At 44.5% G+C, this 26,355-nt stretch overlaps 1 protein-coding gene and 1 long non-coding RNA gene across 2 annotated transcripts in view; one reads left to right on the top strand and one right to left on the bottom strand.

Annotated features, from left to right (window-relative positions):
- Positions 1 to 26,355, bottom strand: part of THSD4 (thrombospondin type 1 domain containing 4) — a 576,458-nt gene that overhangs the window by 262,576 nt on the left and 287,527 nt on the right. The window lies entirely within an intron of this gene.
- Positions 1 to 26,355, top strand: part of LOC309651620 — a 455,214-nt gene that overhangs the window by 228,233 nt on the left and 200,626 nt on the right. Inside the window, exon 2 of the long non-coding RNA XR_014258259.1 lies at positions 17,279 to 17,375. This is a non-coding gene — a long non-coding RNA (uncharacterized lncRNA). The remainder of the gene's footprint in view (positions 1 to 17,278; positions 17,376 to 26,355) is intronic.

Genomic DNA, 26,355 nt, shown 5'->3' with positions numbered 1-26,355 from the left:
TCAGGCTGGACCAGTGATTTTCTTTGGCGAATGAAATATTCATGACCAGGATGCAACCCAAGGATTGACAAGCATTTGTGCAATTGGGTTTTCACCCTTGCACGTTTGTCATCACTATAAGAAAACATACAACACTAGCTGGCATCAGTGTGAGAAGATCCCAGGAGGGGGAATGACAGTCTCATGGATCAGAGCCTCCCCATCTACCTCATTATGTACCACCAGTGCCACCGCAGCCAGTCTGTAAACTCATGAGTAAGAAGTAATGCTTATTTCTACAGTGCACTGAGATTTTATGGTTGTCTGTTACACAGCATTATTATGACCATAGGTGACTGATACACAACCTAAATATCAAAAACTAAGGAATTTAATAAATTGCGATACATATAATGGAGCATTCAACAGTCATTATTATTATTATCATTATTATTATTATTTGGCTGCGCCGCACGGCATGCGGGATCTTAGTTCCCCGACCGGGGATCAAACCCGTGCCCCCTTGAGTCTTAACCACTGGATCGCCAGGGAAGTCCCGATAGTCATTATTATTAATGATAGTGATCTATGTACATATTGACATGGAAAATATCTAAAACATATTAAGAAAAAAGGAAGTTATAAACATTTTATGTATAGCATGAATCCTTTCTTATACAAAATATATATACATATATGTGTTTACATGTATAGGAAAGAGCCTGAAAAGAAATATACCAAATGTTAGCAGTGTTTCTCTCTGAGTGGTAAGAATATAAATATTTTCACTTTCTTTTTTATGAACATCTGATTTTTTGTATCAAAAATAAGCTTATAGCAATTTTAAGTCAGAATTAAAACAATAAAGTTATTTCATTTAGAAAATCAATTAAAGCTTGTATAGAATTCTGGATATAATTTGTCAGGTATTATTGGCCTTCCAGAGGAAAAAAGTTTTCTTTTCCTAGAGAGTTAGAGGTATGTTTTTTAAAAAATCTGGCAACTAAAGTTTGAAATGTGCTTCAAAAATTAAACCAAATTCCCATCAAAGTACTAAAAACAGCCCAACCTGTTGTTCCTCAAATTTGTCCATCTCCTACCTCAACCGATAAAAAGCCTTTGCTTCAGATTCTGAGTAGCATATCTGTGAATTAGTCTTCATACGGTTCCCCAAAGGTAAGGTTGACCTTCTCTCCCACCTCTAACTTGATGATTTGCCCTTGATCTGTCCGTAAAACCCCAAATCCAGAAGCACTGACTGGGAAAGGGCAGACTCTAATAAAAATAAGTTCATTAGTGTCAGGGAAAAAGAAAGCTTACCCAATTAAAAGGACTAAGATTTGGCATCAGAAACAGAAGCTGTGAACATGATAAATAACACTGACAAATGGATGTGGAGAATGGTATTTAAATCTCCTGGGAATTCGTGTGAAATATCTCCATCAAATACCTCACTCAGGTACAGCAGAGTCATTGCAAACATTTGACTAAAACAAAAGAAAAAACCAAAAAAACCTGCCAGTGATCAGCTAGCATTTACAGATCCCAGACATGGCTTGCAAAAAATGTCCTGCCTAATTTTTCTGCAGGTGTTTTTGCTCCCTTGGACTGCCATTGTACTACTGGGGGCCCACTGCTCTCTGGCGTTAAGGATTATAGTTGTTTCAGTTACAAGACACGAAGCAGACCTGTGGTTTCAGGAAATATTAAAGACCTGTTCACTTGCAGGAAAATGACAGAAACTTTCATCTCTGTTAACCAGCAAATAGTCCCTTTCTCTAATGGCCCGTTAGGGAAGCACGGGAAGGACAGGTCTTAGAGCACTTTGCCACACTGCCCAGTGTCTGGAAGAAAGTCCATCTGGTTCATGTGCCTTGCAAACACTCATTTGGTTGCCAGGGACCTCCCATTATCAGAAAATGGTCCCCAATATTTTTGTTACATGTTACATAATTAGAGTGAGTGTGTGTGCTTTAAGCCACATAAAAGGGACTTGAATTTTGGTTGCTACCTACAACTGACATTCTCTCCAATTGAAGTCCAAGATCTAAATCTCTCCTCACAGTGCTGCACTATTTTATAACAGGTCACTAAAAATGCTGTTACTTTGATTTTGTCACTATTTAGTACATAGTTTGGAAAGAATCCACCAAACCATGCTCTCCACTAAAAGCTGCATCTTTCTACTTAATAAATGTCTCTCTATAGACACCGTATGTGCATGTTCATTTAAAAAAATATGAGAATGGAAGGTATAATCCTTTATATTTGATATCCAATCTTAAATAAATATATGTTATAATACAAGATCACATAAATTTAAATAAGTAGATGAAGACATAACAAAGCCAGGAGTGGAGTTAGCACACAACACATAATACACCTTCTCATGTACTTGCTAGAGGTAAGCTCTGAACTTTCTGCTGTGATCAGCAATATGACACAGGATTCACAGGACCAGAGTCGGCTGATTGCTCAGTACAAAGACAGCTAATTCTACTCAGCTAAACCTGAGGGAAATCTCTTCCTTGGGTCCTCATTAAAAGGCTGCTGTGGAATGTAATGAACAACATCTTCAAGAAAACACTGCACAGAGCCAGCTAGCAGTTTCATGGGGCCGTTTTTAACAACAGCCCTCAAAGCAGGCTGAGAGCGTAAGCCCTCTTCCTTGGGGACCAGAACAATTTGATCTGGTCACACAGCTCTGCTGCACTGCACCTGATCCAGGGACAGATTTGGAAGCAAGCAGAATGACTGTTTGTAATCATTTATTAAGCTGCAGAACACTGTTTTCACATGAAGCCTTACTTGGGAGTGGGAAACAGAGAAAGAGGAGCAGGGCTGGAGAGCGGTCTTAGGGATGCTGATGGCGGGGCTCTGGAGGGACGTTCAGCTGGAGACGCAGGGCAGGAGATTGGGAGGGAGATCTGGGCTGGTGATGAAGACTGGAGAATCACCAGCACGACAGTGGAGGACGAGCGGACCCAGCTAAGGGGGCGAAAATGGAAGGGGCCGAGGACCCACAGATAAGAGAGCTGCTCAAGAAGTAACGGAAGCAGCAGCTTTTATTTCTTTTTCTGTAACTTGCAGCGTGAGGCTCCCAATGTGGCCTCCATACCCCTCCCGGAACTTTCAAGTGTCTCTTGCTATCCGCCCGTCCGTTCATCCTCCTGGCACAAGAGCTGCGGGCAGTGTGGGGAAAATGAATTCAAGACCCGGGGCCTGTGGTGCAGCACATCCACTTCCTCCACTTCTGGACTCCTCTGGGCAACTTCAAAGCCATTTCCACACATGCTCGCAGTTTTCCTGGCTGTCTGTTCATGCTCTTACTCCACTCCACATTACACAGAAGAATGAGGCAAGCCCGTCAGGGACCCACTCTCGGGCAGCTGGCTCTGGCTGGCCCTGTGCAGGTCTGAGCCCTTTTCTCAATGCCATGAACTCATGGCTCTGGTTTTTGAAATGTTTGTAAACCAGGATCTGTATTACAAATGATTTACATGTTTACCTGGGTGAACTGCGCTATTTTAGGGGACAATTTGCGTATATATCCCCACGGGCTATGAGTGGCATCTGTAGGCAAGATTGCATACGGCCAAGTTCCCTAGAAAGCTGAGTTTAGATTTTGCTGGGAGTAATTCAGGCGCTCTACCTTTTGCTCCAAATGGGTGGATGCCACTGGGGGGTTCCCTTAAGCTCATCCAAAAGAAAATAAGGATTAGAGACTTTCCTAAAGGTTTTCATTAGGATTACGATCATTCTAAAGAAAAAGATGGATTAGATGCCTGCCTGGGAGACTGCTGGGGCAGCTGGTGCTCCCTAAGGCTCACTTGACTAAAAGCGAATGTCTCCAACGTTTCTTGAACTAGTGGAACAATGGCTCAGCAGAGGGTTTGGCAGTGACTTGGCCACAAGTTCTGCTCTAAAGATGCTAAAGCAGAATAGTACTGGGTTCCAGCTATCGCTTAGGATCCGGGGGCTGACTTGAAGATAAGCAGAACCTTCTGGAGAAGCTGCCAGTCTGGGACACTGGAAGCTGTTTGAGGGGAGTTAAGGGCAGCTAAGTATCAGCAACAGACAGAACATGGGGCAAATAACCATCAGGAATAGGCAGGGGTGGGGCAAAGAAGAATCTGAGCTCCCATTTATGGAATGTCAGTGATGTGTCAAGCCCTTTGCTAAGTACTTTATATACATATGTTACCTTATTTGATCGTCATAAAACCTGTGATCCAATCCCCACTTTATTGATGAAGAAACTGAGGCTCAAGGAGATTAAGAAACTTGCCAAAAGTCACCGTATGTGGTTGACTGGGGATTTAAACCCAAAGCCTATTTCTTAGCCATTACGTTATGCTTACTCTCTAACTCCTTGTTATTCAGGACCAGCACAGACCTGGATCACCTGGGAACTTGTTAAAAATGCAGACTCTCAGGCCCCACCCCAGACCTCCCAAATCAGAATCTGCATTTAACGAAATCCGCAGGTGATCTGTGTGCACCCAAGTCTGAGAAGTATGACCCTGACACACTGCCACTGTCTGGTCAATTAATAGCCACTGGAAGAGGTACTACAATGTGAAATAACTAGAGACCAGTTTAGAAAATAGCAAATTGGGACAACCTTTTTGGGGAACAAATTTGGCAACAGCTATTGAAATTTAAAATACACATCCTATGCTATTTGAAGGAATTTAATTCTACTTATAAGCTCATATATATGTGCAGAGATCTATAAACAAAGATCACAAGTGGGTGGAACAGCAAACCTAAATGTGTGTCAACAGGTACATCAGGCAGGGAAACAGATGGCAGGTTCAAATTGTGACAATTTGAGGAGGGCTTAATAAAGGGATTATTAGCAAAGTAAGGCAAAACAAGAAGGCTTAGGGCAGTGGTTCTCAAACTTAACTGTGCATCAGAATCACCCAGAGGACTTGTTAAAACACACACTGCTGGACCCCCATCCCCAGAGGGTCTGAATCACTCGGTCTGGGGCTGGCCTGGGAGTCTACATTTCTAAGTTTCCAGGTGGTGTTGATTCTGCTGGTCTAGCAGTCACACTTTGAGGATCACTTGCATAGTGTACTAACTTAGGACATAAGAGTGAAGGAGAGGCCCCTTGGCCCAACGGGACAAGAGAAGGGAGAGACTGCTGAAACCCGAAAGGAAACGGTCACGTAGAAAAAGCACCTAAGAAGTAAGAAGTGAGGCAACGGAATAAATACCCCAACCTCACTCTCCTCTCTCCTTCCTGTCTCACGCTGAGCTTCCCCCTGGCTGAACCCAATGGGAAACCAGGAGGAGGGAGGCCTGATGATACAGTCCATATAGAGCCTCCTGCAGGCAGACAGCGGGATGGAAAGGGCAGCCAAAGCGTCTGGAGGGGCAAGAGGAAAATATCTGGCACCACAGCAGACTGGTTGCAATGAAGCCATGGAGAACTCTGCCATCAGGAACAAGAATAAAGCAGCCAATGTCGAACAGTGTGTACTGTGATGCTGACCTTTGTCTACAAATACTGCAGAATATCTCTGTAAGGGCACAAGAGGCTATGAACTGTGGCTACTTCTGCCCCTGGGGCACTAGGATTCCTTGAGTGGGCAAAGCCTGACCCCAGAGGAGGTCAGAGGGGCAGCGGGTGAGCCTAACCAGAGAACCTCATGAGAAGGAGTCAGCATCAAGAGACTGCCCAGCAAGGTCCATCACCAGAGGGACCTCAGTAGGGTGGGTCTCAGCCTGGATGCACATCTGAACCACCTGGGAAGCTTTGAAAACTACCACACAGGCCCCAGCCCTAGAAGTTCCAACTGAACTGGTCTGGGATAGACTGGGCTGCTAAGTAAGAAAGTCCCAGGTGATGCTGCACTGGGCTGGTTGCTTTCTGATGAGCGCCCTCCGCTGGTGGCGACCTGTACATCTCTGTGCATCCTGCAGCATGCACATGCACGGGGATTTTGCTGGCCCCATTCACACTCCTCTAGGCTCCAAGTCCCTCACTGTCAACAGCCTCCCAAAACAGGGGGCAGGGTCCTTGACACCACTCCCCCGCCCAGCAGGAGCAGTGGCAATGGGAAGGGAATGCTCCCTGCCTCTCTTCTGTATGTAGGGCTGAGAAGAGAGGGGTGAGACCACCTTGTTACAACGACATGAGCATGCCAGGGATTAGTGCTGAGGCTATTACTATTATTAGAGAGAATAATAATTTACCAACAGGTCACCTTGTGGATTTGAAGACTCAGAAACAATAACAACTCTGAGAGATCTAGTCTGTAGAGTCCTAGTTGGGGCGTGGCCCAGAAAAAAGTTTGTGGCTCTTAAAATAGTACTGAATGAAGTAAAACAGGTTAAGATTCACAAAGCTGCATATGGTCAATAAAAATTGCAAAAAGACTGGGTAACATCAGAAAAACCAAAAAAAAAAAAACTAAACCCTAAAAACGTGCTATTCAGAAAGACCTCACCAATAACAGCTGTCAGCCTGCACGACCCAGGTATTCTTCCCACCAGAGTTACATAAAACAACTCACACTGTCTCCTCCACTGTTTCAAAGGTTACATTCCCTCCCAATGCCGTTTTTCTAAATTTAGAATGCAAAGTTTACCACTCACACAGTTTCAATTAAGATGACATGTGCTTTATGAGAATAACATACAGCCAACCTCCTGTGAAATCAACCTTTCTTAAAATCAAGATTCCAGTTTCCAAGCAGGTCAGCGAGCGGGACTTCCAAAGATGCATTGAGAGAAAGATGAGTGTTCTGGAACGCTCATCTTGGAATGAAGACTCCTCAGGGAGAAATTCCTAGTTTGTCTGTTGTGGAACCCTGCCCATTAGGGTAGGCAAGCCTCTGTCCACTAAGAAAAGCAAAGAAACCTTCAGCTGGGGAGATTCTAACTGGCAAGTTGGAGGGAGAGCAGGAGTAAGGCTTACAGGGACAGTCTGAGCTGTGCTGGAAAGGATCCCCACTCAGATGAGCATTTTCGCAGCCACTACGGATCATTCATCCAGAATGGGTTAACTTCAACTGGTGGTAATGATGATGAGAAATGACAAACGGTAGTAGTTAGTATTTCTTGAACACCCAGTATGTGCCAGACAGCCCACTGAGCACTTCCCCTTATGATAAGCATGAAATCTTTACAACAATCTAATAAGGTGGATACTACTATTAGCCCCATGTTACAGAGGAGGAGAAGTCACAAAGTCACTGGTCATACAGTTAGACAGTGGCCAAGCTGGGATTCAAATCCACTGTGGGACTCCAGAGCCCAGGCTCTGACACTGTACAGACAGCCTCTGAGAGCCGTTGCTACTGAGCACTAGGGATCATCTTACTTGAATCCTCATGACAACACTGCCAGGAAGGTATTATCACTCTCATTTTATAGATTAGGAAATTGAGGAATAACAAGTTAGGGGGACTTGCCTAAGGTGACATACTTAGTATGATGCCTGAGCCAGGATTTGAACCCCGGGCGTGTCTGAGCAGACCATCCTTGCCCTTGGCTACTTGACTATACTTCTCCCTTATGTTGCAAAAGGCAAACATCTGACTGAGGTGATACAAAAGGGGTATGCGCCAGGCCAGAGGTGGGGAACGGGGGGCAGTGGGCCAGATGGCCTCAGAGGGGCACACTGCACACTGCAGACCCAGTCTTCCACCTCAGAGCTGCCTGGGTGTGCAAGAAGGGCCACTGAAGAGGTGAGAGTGGTATACCCTGCTCTCAAGGGATGAAACAGAAAGGATGAAGTACACTCACAGTCTCAGAGGGAGGCAGGGCCTCCTGTAAGAACGTTCTAGAAACTGTTCCATGGATCTGATTTTTGGATACCTCCACCTGCTTGCTCTAGTGATTAGTTCCGAATCTTCCCATGCAGAGGGCCGGTGCTCATGTTCAGAGTAGCTGGCATGGGGAGCAGAGGTGGGGACCAGCCACTGACGGAGTAGCCAGAGAGGGAAGCCATGCTGGAGAGGGGCCCACAGCACACGGAGGCGAGGGAATGCTCCCGAGATGTCAGGGCCCAAGGGGTTATCTAAAACCCAGCCAGTTCTTTCTGGTTTTCCTCATAAAAAAACTTCTTTGCCTAGCAGAAAAGCTCAACAAGTAAAATAATAAAAGAAACAGCCTGATAACTTTAAATACACTGTAAAACTTTTGAACTGTGTAAGAGTTTAACATCCTAACTCAGTCGCTTGAGTGACCTTGAGCTTTGTGACCTTGAGCAAGTCACTAAATCTTGGTGACTTGGTTTCCTCATCAATGAAATGGGGATAATACTAGCACCTACCTTATAAGGTTATTATAAAAATTAAATGAGTCAATACATATAAAATGCTTAGAACAGCACCTGGCACTCTGCCATGTAAATATTAGCAATTGTTGTTGCTGTTTTCTAGTTGTGGTTATTGATGGGGTTTTAAAAGACCTTTATATTGAAATTCCTGAAGTGTAGCATTCACATGGCTCCAAGTACTCAACGTCTAGCAAAGAAAGCAAAATTTTCAGTTTTACTGGTGCCCCCAGGTGGGGAGTGGATAGAACTCTAACGAATGACCAGATCCTGTTCTATAACATTTGCATGCAAATCATCATTCTAAATCAAAGCTCTGAACTTTGATAAATCAGTAGTAATTATGAATCACTTCTAGAAAAAAAAGAGGAAAAGTTTAGTTTTACAAAAAGCTACTTTAGGGCTTCCCTGTTGGTGCAGTCGTTGAGAAACTGCCTGCCAATGCAGGGGACACAGGTTCGAGCCCTGGTCTGGGAAGATCCCACATGCCGCAGAGCAACTAGGCCCGTGAGCCACAATTACTGAGCCTGCGCGTCTGGAGCCTGTGCTCCGCAACAAGAGAGGCCGCGATAATGAGAGGCCCGCGCACCGCGATGATGAAGAGTGGCCCCCACTTGCTGCAACTAGAGAAAGCCCTCGCACAGCAACGAAGACGCAACACAGCCATAAATAAATTAAAAAAAAAAAAAGAAGCTACTTTAAAAACTATAAGGTCTTTAAGTTAGGGGACCTCTTATACTTATTGCTTGAACATGTAAGGTTGTTTTGTCCCTTTAGACCCTTGTACAAGTTGGTTTCTCTACCTCCATGGGCCTAGCAAACTCATATTCATACAACGAAATCCAGCTCAGACATCTCCTCTGTGCTACTTCAACACTGTGCATGTATTTATACTGTAGACTTTTCTCTATAATATAATTGCTTATGTTTGGCTTCCCCCACTAGATTTTGAGCTCTGAGGATAAAGACCATGTTTCAGTTATCTTTGCATCTTCATCATTTAGCATATGGTGTTCTTTCATCTATTCTTTAAACAAATACTTATTGAAAGCCTATTCTGTGTCAGGCTCCAAGTGAAACACTGAAAAAGGAGTCAAGAGTGAGCAAGACCAGTGTAGTGGAGAACACGGGGAGGGAGATAACCAGATTATGAATTTCCTGCTTTCCTCCCCAAAAAGGGCAGTCTTCCAAAGATATATTTGAGGCAGATGTGTTGAGCATAAGTTGAATACATATCCAGCTAAATGTATTCATATGGGTGCTGTTTAGTAGATAAATATCACCTGTGCCTCGCCTCACCAGAAGGGAGCTATCAGAAGAAGTTGGTGGGTAGCTTCTCAGCCTTGAACCCAGACATTAGTGTGTGTCCGTGGACCTGCGGCTATGAGGGAGCCATACCAAGGATGTTCCCACATTGTTCTTTTACTGTTCACCATGGCTGTTGACCTGTGAATTTGCTGTTGCATTCTGAGAACTGGTAAATCTGAAACTGTGACCTGAGTCGACTGAAACTGTTACGTATGTGTGCAGACCAGGCCTACGTGTGCAACCCAAGGAACCCCACTGGTACAGACCCATGACAACCACAGGGGGTCTGAGCAATGCAGGACACAGAGAAGTTAGCATGGTTTATAAGATGGAGAAAAATACTTTTTCTGCAGCACCCTCTTTGGAAGTAAGCTGTAGGTGTTTGGGAAATATACCCAAACAAGTTCCTGGGTCAAATGTGAAGCTTGGAGGAAACCTGACCATACATCAAACTAGGCAAGGCAAGAAAAGTGGATGGGTGTTTATTGTTATAGGTGTTACAGGTCTATGAGATGCCCCCACAATATTTATTCTCCCTTTCTTCCATAGTAATAGAACCCCTAGGTTTTAACTGGGCACATGTCTGCCCAGACAAAGACTACATTTCCCAACTTACTTTGTAATGAGGTGTGGCCATATGACTAACTTCTGGCCAATAGGGTGGAGGCAGAAGTGGTCTGTGCAACTTCTGGGAAATATTCTTAAAGGGAGAGCACGTGCCCTTCTTGCTGGCTGGAATGTATGAGTAATGGCTGGCGCTGCAGCAGTCATTTTAGATAGTGAGATGACCTCAGGAATAGAAGCCAAGTATGAAGAAATAAAATGAAAGAAGGACTCATACTGAGGATAACAAAACTACCCTGCCACTCTCTGACTTCTTCAATGTGAGACGGAAATAAACTCCTTTAGATCACTGCAATTATTATTATTATTTCTATTAGAGTTGAACTTAATGTAAAGGAGAATAAGAAAAAGACAGTGGAATGAGGGTTGAGCCAGTGAAGGGACATATGACCAATCACTTGTTAAAGTCACCTCTCATGATCACCTCAATCTCCAGTAAAGACAGTCAATTCATGAAAGTAAACCCATACCATGTGGATTTCTGCAGGAAATGGATTTGGGGGCTTGACTAATGAGGACAGAAACCAAGGTAGCACATGAAGATATTGAAGTGAAGAGGCAGAGAGAAGCATGAAAAAGCAAGCCCGGGAAGTCTCTGGAAATCATGGGAAATGCTCTGGAGCTTCTAGGCCTTTCCTAGAATTTAATAGGGTTTCTTGGAGGGGAAACTTGGGGCTCTGGTTATAAATGTGAAGCAATACCTGAGAGGGGACACTTGATTAAGGGTCTGGGTAAGGAAGTCTGTCTCAGCTGAGACCAGAGGACCTTGAGGCACTAGGCCCAGAGGCACGAGAGCTCATGTCCAGTCCAGTGTAGCTGGAATAGAGCTTAGCAGGGCAAGAGGGGAGGAACGGGAGATAGCAGAGGTCAGGTCATGAACTGCTTCGGAGATTTGTTAGGGGGTGGAGATTTCATCTTCAGGGCCACAAGGATGAAGTCCCTCCAGATTTAACCAGAGGAGCTCGAGATTGGCATTGCCTTCTGGAAAGACAGCCCTGGCTGCAACACAGAAAGAGGGTCAGGGACGAGTCAGCATGATGTGGGGGAGCAATTTCCAAGTCACTGCAGCAATCTAAGCAGGAGGTAATGATGGCCTCTACCAGGGGAGGGAGGAGAACAGCATTTGAGAGAGATCCAGAGAGTGGAACAAACACTTGAGGGATGAAGAGTGGAACTTAGGGAGAGCCTACCTGGAGGCTTCTTCCACGGGGCCAGAGAAGGAGGCCTGGCAGATAAAGGAAAGGACCTTTTAAAGCATGATAGGGCCTCGGACTGGGGGGCCTGGGGAGCAGGCGGGCAGTGGGGGTCTATGGCATATCCAGTCTGACCTTGTTTCCCTGGTCCAGCTTCTCCTCCTCAGGCCTCTATTCCCTGTGTTTAAAGTAGAAGAGGGGCAGAAAAGCTGGAAGAGGAAGAAGAAATATCCTTCAGAATTCTCAAGGAAGGGTAGGTCAGGCCCTCTTCCCTGTATCAATTTCATCCTGGGCCCTGCTTTCTAGACTTCTCACTCTGTTGTCACAGGAAACGTTAGCACCGACACCCCAAGGAATTGCCAATAAGCACTGTGAATAGGCATTCCCTTATTTGCCCCTATTTAAAAACTCATGTAAAGTGACCGAAGCATTCTTTCCAGTTTCCTCCCTCCTTCAGCTGATACTATATGCATCACAAATAAGAAAGCAACAAAGCAGGTTTTGGGAAGTAACCCGTTAGATTAAGCTTTTCCCAACAGGGGAGATGAATACCGACCATGTAACTGATGAAGTTTGATTTATATGTAGGTAACTTGGGTTGCAGGAATAAAAAGTCTAGGCAAATACAAATCTTAAATTTAAATGCACGTCACCCAGATTTTAAATAATGAATCCCCTTTCCTTTGGGCTCATTAAATCTGAAGCCAAAGAGGGAGGCCAGGGAGAAAATGTAGCATAAATCTATCATTTAGCTTTATAATGTAGAAAGGACTTAAAACTCCCCGAAAGGTAGCAGGAACAGCTTTTAAATCCTGCCTTTTCTCTGCCCCTGTCTACCTCTCACAGTCACCCTAATTAACTGCAGCACAAGTGTCAAACTATGGAACCACAGCCAAGATACAGTAGGAGCCTGAACTGCTGAGTTCAAAGGCGGCTCATTTGTTTATTACTATTACGTAATGATGCAGCCAATCACACCGAACATCCGGTGGGAGATCCCGCTTCAATTAATAAAAACCTTGTTTTCTTCACAGTGAAATGTTAGAGTAGATTAATACATTTGAAAATGAGTAGAAACAGGCTCATTTAGTAAAGAATTTCAGAGGCTAAAAGCTCCGATTTCCTAGTGTTTAGTGGGAGAGCCAGGGACTTGAGTTCTATTGTCAGTCACCCACCAGGGAACAAATACCCCAGGTAAGGGCCACACACAAGTACAAATTTTACTTAATCTGGAAAGTTTTAAACATTCATTTTCACTTATCATTTAGGGGATATAAATTGATGTTAAAAATGCATATATTCACTTTCCTAAGTAGGGAATTAAAGATTTGCAGGGGGCCCCAACCCCCCGGGCTGTGGACCTGTACCAGTCCGCAGCCTGTTAGAAACAGGGCCACACAGCAGGAGGTGAGCGGCGGGCGAGTGAGCGAAGCTTCATTTGCCTGCCACGCCCCATCGCTCACATTACCGCCTGAGACACATCCCACCCCCCAGCCCCCGAATCCGTGGGAAAACTGTCTTCCACTAAACCGGTCCCTGGTGCCAAAAAGGTTGGGGACCTCTGATTTAAGGAAAGAGGTGATGTTTTCATCTCTTACTCCAGTTGAAGGCCATAGATTTGGAAGATCATGGAATACATGGGAAATTGGTAGCTGGCTACCTGGGCGGGGTTTACAAATAAGGATTCTATGACTTCTTGGGCAGAAACAGTGTACACCTCACTCCTAGGGAGTAAGCTCCTTAACATCCATGTTGGTAATGATTTTTTAGATTTGACCCCAAAAATAAAGGCAACAAAAGCAAGTTGGGGCTTGCTAAACAAGTGGGGCTACACCAAACTAAAAAGCTTCTGCACAGCAAAGCAAACCATCAACAAAATGAAAAGGGAACCTACAGAATGGGAGAAAATATTTGCAAATCGTATATCTGATAACGGGTTAATATCCAAAATATATAAAGAAATAATACAACTCAATAGCAAAAAAACCAGACACTCCAATTAAAAAACAAGCAGAGAAACTGAATAGACATTTTTCCAAAGAAGACATACCAGTGGCCAACAGGTACATGAACAGATGTTCAACATCACTAGTCATCAGGAAAATGCAAATCCAAACCACAGTGAGATATCATCTCACACCTATTAGAATGGCTAACATCCAAAAGACAAGAGAAAACAAGTGTTGGTGAGAATGTAAATTAAAGAGAACTCTTACGAACTGTTGGTGGGAATGTAGGTTGGTGCAGCAACTAAGGAAAACAGTATAGAGGTTCCTCAAAAAATTAAAAATAGAAGTACCATATGATCCAGCAATTCCACTTCTGGGTATAACCCCGAAGGAAATGAAATCACTACCTCTAAGAGATATCTGCACCCCCATGTTCACTGCAGCACTACTTACAATAGCCAAGACATGGAAACAACCTAAGTGTCTATCGATGGATGAATTGACAAAGAAAATGTGGCATATGTATAAAAGGGAATATTATTCAGCCATAAAAAGAAGGAAATCCTGCCACTGAGACAACACGGATAGACCTTGAGGGCATTATGATAAATGAAATTAATCAGACAAAGAAAGACAAATACTGTATGATCTCACTTATATGTGGAATCTAAAAAGCACTGAACTCATAGAAACAGAGAACAGATTGGTAGTTGGCAGAGGCAGGGAGTAGGGGATGGGGGAAATGGGTGAAGGTGATCAGAAAGTACAAACTTTCAGTTATAAGATTAATAAGTTCTGGGGATGTAATGTACAGCATGTTGAATATAATTAACAATACTGTATTGTATATTTGAAAGTTTCTAAGAGATTATATCTTAAAAATATATACATCACAAGGAAACTATTTGTAAGTATGTGATGTGATGGATGTTAACTTATTGTGATCATTTCACAATACATACATATATCAAATCATGTTGTACATCTTAAAAATATGTTAAATGTCAATTATATCTCAATAAAATTAGGAAAAACAAAAACTCTAAAATAAAGAAATAAAAAGAAACAATGTACATCTCCCCAAACTGGAGAAAAGATGGCAGAGGAATTTCTGATCTAGAAGGTTAAAAGCTTAAGCTTTAGAGAGGAAAATGTCCAGATGAGACTATGACTCTATACTAAGACAATGAGTGTGTCCCAGAAAAAACCACCAAAGCTCTATATTTTCCATGAAAAAATTAGGGCAAACTTATTGAGTATGTTGCTCACAACTTAAAGGTCCTACAGACTTTAGAAGAGACGGATTGTGGGTAACACAGTTACTTGAATTGTGACCCTTGATGGTGGGTACCTTTTCATTCTTATCACCAAGAATGATGGTTGGGTCTCATTACTACAAATCAGCACCCCTCCCCTGCAAAAGTATGCTTTATCTAAAATTAACAGGCAATAAACTGTACTGGATTATCAGTACTGGACTGGGAACTGGAACCCAGTCTTTCCATCTATTTTTCTGCCCACTGTCTTTCTAATCTTTCTGACAGGTGAAGGGCAAGTTCTGTGATGGAGGTTCCAGGGTGGGGCAGGGCAATATGCATCCTACTTACAGTGCTTGATCCAACAGAAGTCATCTGCTGGTCTGGGAAACAAGGTCTGAGCCAGAGTAGACTGCCTGAACCTAGTTACCAAATCTAATACCCAAAGACAATGGGCATGGCAGGGCATGAAGCCAAAAATAATGGAGAAATCACAGATCCTAACACGTAAGGCTGGACACCTAGGATGGTGGAGACAGGTGTGCGTTTGCAGGACTTCCTAAGGTGGAGCAGAGCTGACCTGGGTGGCTTGTTATGGACTGTTGTTTGGGAAGTTGTGTAGGGTGCATTAAAAAGTATTGACATGGCATGGCCATATCTTGTACAGGAACGTACACTAAGCACTCATAATATTTGGTGATTTGAATTATGAAAACCCATGAACCTGAGGATCAAAGCAAGGTAGAGAACGGACAAATGAGGTCAAAAGGGGAGAGTGACGTGAACCCAAGACAGCCAGAAAGAACAGCTGATCAGGAATGAAGAGACTTGGGTCCTAATCAAGGTTCTAATACTTTTAAGCAACAAGGTATGTCTTGGTTCTAAAGGGTCAGGTCAAGGGGTCAGTCAATAGATACATCTTCATGAACTTGGCAGTCCCCTAGCTTGAGCCAGGAGTTTGATGGTTAGGGAGCTGGAGCAGAAGACAGAACCGTTCCCAGCTTGCCCCATTCCCTTTCTTCCTCTGGAGCAAGAAGCAGGTCACTACAACTGACAACTGTGAATGTCAGAGACCCAGCATGTGTTGATTAATCAAGGCATTTGGCAAAGTCTCTCAGGAAATTCTTGTGGACAAGATGGAGAAATGCAGACCAGATGACAGTATAATTTGGGCAACTCATAGTTGGCTGAAAATCTGTTCGCAAAGAGGGGATGGAAGGGGGAAGGGAAGGGTCTAATGGCCCACCAAATGACTCTGTCACTGGTCCTATTCTACTCCCCATTACTAGGAGTGACTTGGATGCAAAGAGAGAAGAAATGCTGATCAAAACTGCAGATGAATACACAAAGCTGCAAGAAATACTAATACAATGAAGTCAAGATCTAAGAGTCAGCAAATATCAACAGGACTTCGATGGACTGGAATGATGAGCTGGACCAATGAGATGTAATTGGATAGAGATAAACGTGAAGTCTTTCATTTAGATTCAGAAAATTAAAAAATCAATTACAGGGTTGGGAAGACAAGAACTGAGAAGAATTCCCTTCAACAAAAAGTGATCACTTTAGTTGATCACAGCCCAAAATAATCCAATAGTTTGACATGGCTACAAAAAAACTAATGCAATCTTTGGTGACATCAACAGAAACATAACATCTAAGTTAACTGGAAGAAACAGCTCCACTCAACTCTGTCTTTTTCAGACATCTGGACTGACACAGTGCCTTGCCAACAGACAGCATTCAACAAATACTTGGTCGCACAAATGAATGGATACCACGTTTTCAGATGGACCTTGAAACTAAGATGGCAAGGGATGTGGAGGCTAAACAAACATGGAATATTTAACCCATGGAAAAGACTAAGGAGACCCACATGAGAGTGGTTTTCAAATATCTGAAGTAATTTCACATTTGGTTTTGTTCTGGGGGTTGGTGGGGGGGAAGGTCAATGGTCAGAAGATACACACAGATAAAAATGTGGCTTAAGCAGCAAATTAGAACTCTTTGACAATTAAAGGGAGTGGTAGCTTAAGCTTTTTCTTACTTAAGATATTAAAGCAGAAGCAGGATGATCATATCTACACATCTTTAGTATTTCAGAATATATACCCGCATACATTGGAAGTTTGGTCTGGAGGGTCTTGTAGATTCTGTCCAACCGTGAGGCTATCAGAGATCTGATTCTACAACGCTTCTGGTCTTATTCCTTTAGCTCTGAATGCACTTCCAATTCACTGGGGTTGGCTTGCCAACACGCAAAACTTTGTGCCAGGCAATCTTGGCTATGGATTTCAAAGCAGCAGCTAACAAAAGACACTGGCCTTGCACTCCAGGATGGCAATCCATGACAATGGTAACTTTGTGAATGGGTTCAGTTCTGATTTGCTTAACTTTCCTCAATGCAAACACTGGGGAAGAAAAGAAAACTGACAGTGCCCATATGGCTTCATCATGGTAGAAGAAAATCCTGTTTGGAAAGTGTGATCAAAAGTGGTTGAGAGTCTGCCTGCCAATGCAGGGGACACGGGTTTGAGCCCTGGTCTGGGAAGATCCCACATGCCGCGGAGCAACTAGGCCCGTGAGCCACAATCACTGAGCCTGTGCGTCTGGAGCCTGTGCTCCACAACAAGAGAGGCCGCGATGGTGAGAGGCCCGTGCACCGCGATGAAGAGTGGCCCCCGCTTGCCGCAACTAGAGAAAGCCCTCACACAGAAACGAAGACCCAACACAGCCATAAATAAATAAATAAAATTAAAAAAAAAAAAAAGTGGACTCTAACCCTGACTTTTCTGGACTGTTTTGTTTCTTAACAACCATTAAATCAGATGTTTGGAATTGAATCTTTCTTTTAACAGGACTACGTATAATATTGACACTGTTTGGTAGCCATATTTAATACTGATGGAACCTACAGATCCCGAGAGCACCTTTGGTTCTTTATTTGAAATAACACTATTAGAATTTTCTACTAGAGGGGATTCAAATTCTGAAGGGCTATAGAGAGAGTGGTAGCCCCCATTAAGATGGCCTCCAATAATCCTGGCCAACTGGTATTCATGCCTTTTTGTAGTTCCCTTGCATACTGAATGAGGCTAATCTGTGTAACCAATGAGATATTACAGAAATGATGAAGTGTGGCTTCTGAGGTTAGGTCACAAAATGCACTGGGGCTTCTACTTTGTGCTTTCTTGGATCATCTGGGGAAGCCAGCCGCCATATTGTAAAGACACTCAAGCAGCCCTGTAGAGACTCAACCATGAGGAACGGAGGCCTCCTACCAATGGCCGGTACCAACTTACTAGTCATGTGCGTAAGTCATCTTGGAAGCAGATCTTCTAGCCCAAGTCAAGACTTTAGATGGCAGCAGGATGACCCAGCTAACATCTTGACTGCCACCTCACGAGAGCCCCTGAATCAGAACCATCCAGTTAAGCTGCTCCTGAATTCCTGACCCACAGAAACTTTGTGGGAAAATAAAAGTTGATTATTATTTTTAGGTCACTAAGTTTTGGAGTAATTTGTTACACAGCAAGAGATAACTAACACAAGAGAGTTAATACTGAGCTACAATTAGTAAAACTCCATTTTTCTTTTTAGTGCTTAAATAGTAGGGACCTCACTAAGGGGGCCAACATGTATAAAGTGAGGATGTAGGAAACTATAGAGAAGACACAGATTTTATTTGGTCTTCCCAGGACTGACTGCCCAGGGCAATGAATGATTAGTTAAGCAAACTGTGATCTGGTAACTTCCAGTCCCATCTAGCTGGGTGGCAATGACTAGACACCATCATGAAAAAAAATGACCTTGGCCTTAAACACTAAAGGTGGCTGAACTGTGTTCAAACAGGGATCGTTCATCATTGTCACGTGGTAGCCCTTTTCTATTTTCACTAAAGAGACAGCCACCAGCCCAGGGACAGAAAGGGCAGGACTCAGATAGCAAAAAGTATCTGCTGACTTTAAATGGTCCAGGATAAATCAGCTCCCATAGAGTCACGGGCATAACTGTCAGATTCTGATGTGAGCTCAGGACTTGGGTTGTCATAAACCAAGCTACTGTTTCCACAATGTGCAAATATGTCCACATGCCATCCAGCCCTGCTGGCAGGCATAATAAACTCCGTGTGGAATGTCCTCCGATCCATTAATTCTGCGAGAGCAGGCATGATACGTAAGTGCCTTTTAATATACCATTTAATCTACTCCTGGAGTTATCTGGGACCAAAGGCATGCTTTAAAAAAAACAGGCGGCTTGTATTTCTTCTCCTCCTTGCTTATCTACCTATATATTTTTGAATGCTGGCAGGTGATTTATTTCTTCTATTAGCATGCATTGGCTCTGAACAACTGGCCTAGGTTTCAACCTCTTAGCCATTCCCTTAGGGGATCCTCAGGGAATGTGCTTGAGAAAGAAAATTACCATCAGTATTGAATCAAGGGGGAGAGAGGGGACAGCTCCAGAGAAACGTGAAAAGGGGCCATGGCACTTCTCATGGGTAGAAACTTGGAGACGGGCCCAGAGGTAGAGAGTGTTGGTCCCTCCAGGGCCGCAAAAGGTATTGCTGAGTGTGGCAGGGGACAAGATGTAGACCCAGTCTGTGGAAGACTCACTATCGAGGCTGTAAGAGGGAACACAATGCAGAAGATTAAAAAGTGTAAAGCTTATTGGCCTAATAATACCTCCCTAGGATTTATCAATTCATTTGCTACTCTCTAGTTCAGAGTTACTCACAACGGGCTAATCCTTCACAAAGCTGAAATGTTATTCTGAAATAACATTAGTTATGACATAACTCAGTTTACATGTATTCACTTCTTATTTATATTTTGCTGCAGTTCAAGGATTATGTGTGTTACTTGGAAGGTATACGTGTATCTTTTTGAAAGTTTCAAATTAAAAAGGAATCTAAATAACCCTTGCTTCGTATATTCTATTTTATGGTAGGAGATACACTTTTTGAAGAAAACTTGCAGGAGAAATGTTTCCGTCTACCTTGAACCAAGCAAGGTGAGTAGACTAAAACCCCCACCTGTGACAGCACTGGTGTGCTTTGCCGAGTGACTAGCTCAGAAGCACATTAACCAGACAGAAAACAAGAAGAAATGAAAAGGCTGACTAGTACTGAAGACTCAAAGAGAATTGACAAAGTTACAGTTAGGGATTCATGAGAAAGCTGTCTTAAGTACCCCTTCTGGTTCCCTCACACATAAGTTCCAACTCTTTTCAAATGACGTGTAAAACATTAATGGCAGCACAGGCAAGGATTCAAGCAGAGAAGTTCCCATGCATCCAGCAAATAACAAAACTTGTGAAAGCACTATCTACACTTAGTACCACTGTAAAGGAATAACAGAGTCAAGCTTTCTGAAGCTTCTTTTAAAAATTCTGTGCATAGGAGTAAACCATAAATGGGACTTCCCTGGTGGCACAGTGGTTAAGAATCCGCCTGCCAATGCAGGGGACACAGGTTTAAGCCCTGGTCCTCTGATCCAGGAAGATCCCACACGCTGCAGAGCAACTAAGCCCATGCGCCACAACTGCTGAGACTGCGCTCTAGAGCCCGCGAGCCACAACTACTGAGCTCGCGTGCCACAACTACTGAAGCCTCTGCTCCTAGAGCCCGTGCTCCGCAACAAGAGAAGCCACCACAATGAGAAGCCTGCGCGCAGCAATGAAAACGCAACGCAGTCAAAAATAAATAAGTAAAATAAATTAATTAAAAAAAAAAAAAAGAGAATCCGCCTGCCAATGCAGGGGACACGGGTTCGAGCCCTGGTCCGGGAAGATCCCACATGCCGTGGAGCAACTAAGCCCGTGCACCACAACTACTGAAGCCCGTGCGCCTAGAGCCCGAGCTCCGCAACAAGAGAAGCCACCGCAATGAGAAGCCCACGCACTGCAACGAAGAGTAGCCCCCGCTCACTGCAACTAGAGAAAGCCCGCATGCAGCAACGAAGAGCCAACGCAGCCAAAAATAAATAAATTAATTAAATTGTTTTTTTAAAAAAAAGTAAACGGTAAAGTTGTGGAAACCTCACAGGGTAAGAAGGACTCTCTCTCGGTAACATAAATGCCTTGAATGGTTTTTCCAATTATGTCTAAGGATGAAAAGAATATTTTCATTACACTTATTTCTCTTTTAGAAAGTTCTAGGATGCCCAGTGTTTTGAAACATGACAATAATATAATCAGTTAACATTTGCATTATGCTTTTTATAGATCATGAAGTACTTTTGACACCTTACTTTATTTGAGCTTAATAACAACCCCGAGAGGTGAGCATAGTATTTTACAGGTGAGGAAATAGGTGTGTATAAGTCAACCAATATTTACTGTGTGCCTAACAGGTATGCTGGACTCTACTAAATACTAAATATGCTATCACAGGTAGCCTTGTGAATGAAGTCCTATTTTTAAACATTTATTATCCTCATTTACAATAAGAACACTGATGCTTAGAAAGGGAAGTCTGTTGTCTGAGATAGTATTGTGATAAACATGCTAAAATGCAAACTAATACAAAATATAAAATATAAAACTTTTGACTCCAAATCCTAGGCTCTTTCCACTCTATAACAATAGATACACAAATCAAATTTCCACATGTATTTATATGATAAAATTCTTGTTCAAAGCTTTTATGGTTTTTGGCAAGTCAATGCATTTCTCTGAGCTTCAGTTTTACCATCCATGAAACAGAAATATTGATATCAATTAGAACAATTTACCCATGGCCATTAAAGAACTAAACTAATGCATATGTAAAAGAGATCTATTATAACAAGATTACATTTTCACAGGATTGTGTCATTTTTAATAATTTATCCTAGAACTGGAAAAGCCCAGAAATCAGCTGATAGAGATTCTGATAATGGCAGATGCCACAGACTCCGTGAATTCATCTGCTCATTCAACACATACGTGCCAGGCACTGTCATGCTGCAGGGAATCCAGTGGTGAGCAATTTGGACAAAGACCCTGCATTTGTGGGGCTCACATTCTGGTGGGGATGGCAGGCCATGAACATATAACTGAATAAATAACTGTCGTCTCAGGTAATGGTGCTATGGAGAAAATAAGCCATTCAAGGGAGGAGAGTATGGTGGTAGAGGCAGGGTGGAGCTAGTCTGGTTAGAGGAGGATCCTTCCAGAGGAATGTGAAAGAAGCGAAGGAATGAGTCCCGCAAAGATCCCAGGGTCGAGTGCTCCAGGCAGATGTCACGGCAAGTGTCAAGCCCCTGAGCTGGGATGAGCTTGGCAAGACCCAAGAACAAGAAGGGTGAGGCGGCAGATGCTAAGTGACAGTAGCAGAGAGAAGAGTAGAGCAGTGGGAAGGGGCCAGAGTATAGAGAACCTGTAGTCCACAGCAAGGAGTATGGATTTTATTTCAGGTGATGAACCTCTGCTTCTTAACCTCAGGCTGAATGTACAGGTTGGAAACACCAGCACCACCATCATTCCGAGGCCAGCTCCTTCATAGGCTGGGATGGAATTCTACACCCATGGGGCCTTCATCCCTGTCTAAAGGATACTCATGGAAGTTCCTCATCTGCTTCACCTCCCCATTCTGCCCCAACTCTTTCAAATTCTAACATGGCCTTGTTGAGAAGGAAGCAGTGCAGCCCCCGGATGGGGTTCTCGGACTCAGAAGCCCCTCAGATGAGGTGTGACTCCTGACTCAGCCACCAACCGGGTATAAGACCTCGGTCACACTGTTGTGTGCATCGGGTCTCCATGGGTAAACTGAGGACTGTGACAGAACCTACCCAGTAACGTTGCTTGGGGATCGGTTGAGATAGGCAGGTACTCTTTTTATTTCAGCAAGCATGAGCATTTCAGCATTTCCACTATCTCATTGATACTTAAAGGCAGCTCCTTTTAGCTACTGGCAAAAATGTTTTCTGGAAATGGAAGAAATTACGCAGGAAAAAGAAAGGCAAAAGATTGCCTTAGAATCCGAGGTGAAGAGGAATACACAGGGTGGAAAATATATGAATAAACATGGCATGCTGCCTTGGCACTCCTTGAATGCTCACCTGGGGACATTTTCCTCTATTTATTTAAGTAATCTAAAAGCAAACCACAAGAGGAAAAGAAAGGAAGAGAAAAGTTCTTTCCTCATACCCAAACCAAATAACACTGCCATTCACACCAGGGGATTCTAATTAAGGGAGGAAAAGCCTGACTTTGTTTACAAAAGGGGCTCAGCCTAAAAAGTCAGCGGGTCAAACTGGGCTGAGCTTGACCCTTGACTCTCTGGCAGGCGCAGAAAGAGAGGAAACTGACCTGGATGAAACAGGCAGGCATCAGTGGCCTCTGCTGCTCAAGAAAAACAATAGGACCCATGAGAATTGTGGGGAAAAGCACAAAGAACGGTGCTCCTTCTTGCTGCAATCCAGGGCCACCCCGAGGTGAAAAGGGCAATTTTGTCTCTGACACCTCCCACCTCCCTTTCAGCATCGACTGTGTCAAATTTCTGCCCCCTTCCTCAGTGCTCCTAATTCCTGCCCCCAACTCTCAACCAAATTGGGGTTCATCTGGAACGGATTACATCCATCAATTCACTTTCCCACTAGGCAGGGGGGTCAGGCCGCGGAGGGAAAAGAGCATTTGATTACAGGCCAATTCCTTAGGTCAAAGGAATGAATACCCAATGCTGGGCATGGGTTTGACGGCATACAGGCTGCCCCGGAGGGTTGAATGATGCCTGTTTATTAAGAGGTGGGCCGCCCCCTTTCATGAAGTATCAGGGCCAATGGGAGAGCTGGCGGGGATGAACGATGTTACCTCCGCCATGCTCTCCTTCAAACCCCGCCCACCCACCAAACCACCAATTCAGCACAGAGTCCGAGCCCAAACGGTAGGCTTCTCAGTAAGCACAGCTATAGATAAGCCCCCTAACACTGCCTTCCAACCATTCTGCCGCCCCAGGCCCTTCTGATTTAGTCATCCTGGTGCCACCGCTACATCAAATATGAAAACCTTCCAGCCTGGAGAGGCCCAAGGCTTCAACGTAGGGCAGAGGTGGGGAGCAGGGGGGTGAAGCAAAGTTCACCTGCTTTCTTCTGGCTCTCATCCCTCCTGCCCCGCAGACCTCCAACAAGCACTTAGAGCCACAAAATATGCCTTGGCTCAGAGAATCCAGTTAGGAACTTACTGCTGGTAGAAAATCAAGCCCCAGAGGAGCAGCAGGTGAGAGCGATTTTTTTTGGACCGCAAAGGTGAGTGTGGGAAGGGAGAGGGAGCTTCTGTGACCCTCAAGTCAAACCAAAGTGGATTCTGGCTTTGGAAGGAGAGTGTACTTACTCCTCCCGTCTTGATCCTTTCAGCTGAGCTCTGGAGTTTTTATTTCTTCAGTCAATTTAGCCTGTCTTAGCAACCGATCCTTGTTAATTTTGTTCCTCTTTGGAATGACCTCGTGTCAGGCAGAAATGACTGGAGGGAGGGGGACCAGGCTGCCAACCTCGCACTGACAAAGCCTTCTTTCCAATTACCGTCTCGACCACTTAGAATGAATTTTAACGGGCTGTGCTTTTCCTGGGACATTTTTCTTTGAACTCCCAGACTTCCCTTCATTGCAAGTTGCCATAATATGAACCAGATTTTTTTTTCTCCCTCTTGTTTGCTTAAAAGGCGTTAACTATAAATTAGAGTATCGTAAGAACGAGGTGTCACACATGGGGCCTCGGGCTCTGCAGCCCCGGAGCCCCACAGCTGGGAGAGGGGCCAGGCTGCCTCTTTCTTTGGCAGCCGGGCTCCAAGACCCAGGCCAGGGATGATCCCACCCTCCTTTTCAAAGCTATCCAGTTACATCAATGTACAGGAACAGCCTTGTTTGACTTAAACATGAAGTTTTATTCCTCTCTCCACCCCACCCCATTTCTTTCCTAGAAGAGCAAGAGTGGGAAGAGTGGTTTTAAATGTACATTTCACCCACCATGGACACCAAGGTTCATTTGCAACAAATAAACCACGCTCCCGAGCCTGGGGTTCCTCACCTCTGGGGGCTGCCAGTAGGTGGCCATGACGGTCATGACACAAGAAGGCAATGACCACCACATTGGATTTTCTGATGTACTACCCATTAGATGCCCATCAGAGCATCTTCACAACTGCACACAACCACATCCCGCCAGGTCTGAATATCATGCCTCCAGGGGACAAAGCTGCTAACAAGTGGACAACCATCGTTTTAATGTAGTTCAGCTTTATTTTTTAGGATATTCAAGTTCACAGCTGTTACTCAACATCAAAATTTAGGAAACATTCACTGGGCACCAACTGTTTACCAGGCATAGTACTAAACAATTTCACATCTGCTGAATAGTATATCCCCCAATACTATTTACAATCATTATCCAATGTATTGCTCACTTGTGGTTGGTAACACCAAGTTGTTCCATGGCCCTCCATCCATTGAGGCACAATGGAGACCACAGGTCAGTTCCTGAAGCCCATGTCAGACAGAAGGCCTTTGACTTGCAAGAGCTAGATGCTTCGGTGCGAAAGAGTTTAGTTTTGAATTTTGAAAGGGCTTGGCCTGCAAGATCACCCCAAGCTGGGTCTGAGCACAGGCTGCGACTGGAAACGACAGAGCAAGCTCTTGCATGGGCAGTGTCTTGCCACAGGGGGGCAGGGGCTGTCTTAGCTCCCCCTGCCACAGCAAAACACCACACACCAGGTGGCTTAAACAACAGACATGTATTTTCTCACAGTTCTGGAGGGTAGAAATCCCAGATCAAGGTCCCACAGAGTTGATTTCTGGTGAGGACTCTCTTCGTGGCTTGCAGATGCCAACTTCTTGCTACGACCTCACATGGCCTTTCCTCCACGTGTTTGCGTAAAGAGAGAGGAAGAAGGGGAAAGTGAAAGAGAGAAAGAGAGAGAGAGAGGGAAGGCTCTCTGGGGTCTCTTCTTATAAAGGCACTAATCCCACTATGGGGGCTCCACCCTCATGACCTCACCTAAACTTAATTACCTCCCAAAGGACCCACCTCCAAATACCATCGCATTAGGGTTAGGGATTCAACATATGCATGTTAGGGAAAGGGGGCAAAAATTCAGTCTAGAACAGGCATAAATGCCCTTGAAAGCTGGGAGAAGGGCGGTGGGGGGGAGGGCTGAAGTTTCAAGTGTAGGACCTGTTCCTTCACCACATGCAGCACCCCCCCATCCAGCCCAGGGTAGAAACACTGGAGGTGGGAATAGAAACCTCCAGAAATAGCTGGGAACCCAAAGCCAAGGGGATGTGTGTCGACCTTCCCACATGGGAAAGTGGGAACTGGGAGACCCCCTCCCTGTGTCCCCAGCAACACAGGAAAGCTGCAGGAGAGAAGAAACAGTGGTGTGGTGGGTCTAGGCAGAGAAAGGAGCTGAGATGCACCACTCCCCCCAACCCAGGCCAGCACGTGGCTGCATGAGGAGTTGAGGCATGAGGTGGATGGCCCAGAACTGGGAGCCTCAGGGGCAGGCAGGGGGGCCTGGGAGCATCAGTGGCCAAAACGGGCATGAGGGAGGACTGGAGTCCACCAGCCCTCAACTGTGCTGCAGTTCCATTCGCTGCTATTGGAGCAGGTGCAGCGAGGATGGAGGGGATACCCAAAGACCAGGCAATATGGACTCCAGGCAACCAGTCAGCAGGAGCTAGCAGGAAGGCCCACAGGGGGCCAAAGCCTCGGCCCCCAGCACCACCAGGCTTTGTACACGTCCTCTTTCACCTCGACCCTCCCCAGGAGAACAGGGTC

Source organism: Balaenoptera physalus (genome assembly GCF_965194825.1).
Source record: "Balaenoptera physalus genome assembly, chromosome: 2".
Classification (NCBI taxonomy): domain Eukaryota; kingdom Metazoa; phylum Chordata; class Mammalia; order Artiodactyla; family Balaenopteridae; genus Balaenoptera; species Balaenoptera physalus.
Note: the sequence above shows the minus strand (reverse complement) of the source record. Positions and strands in the feature narration are given on the sequence as shown.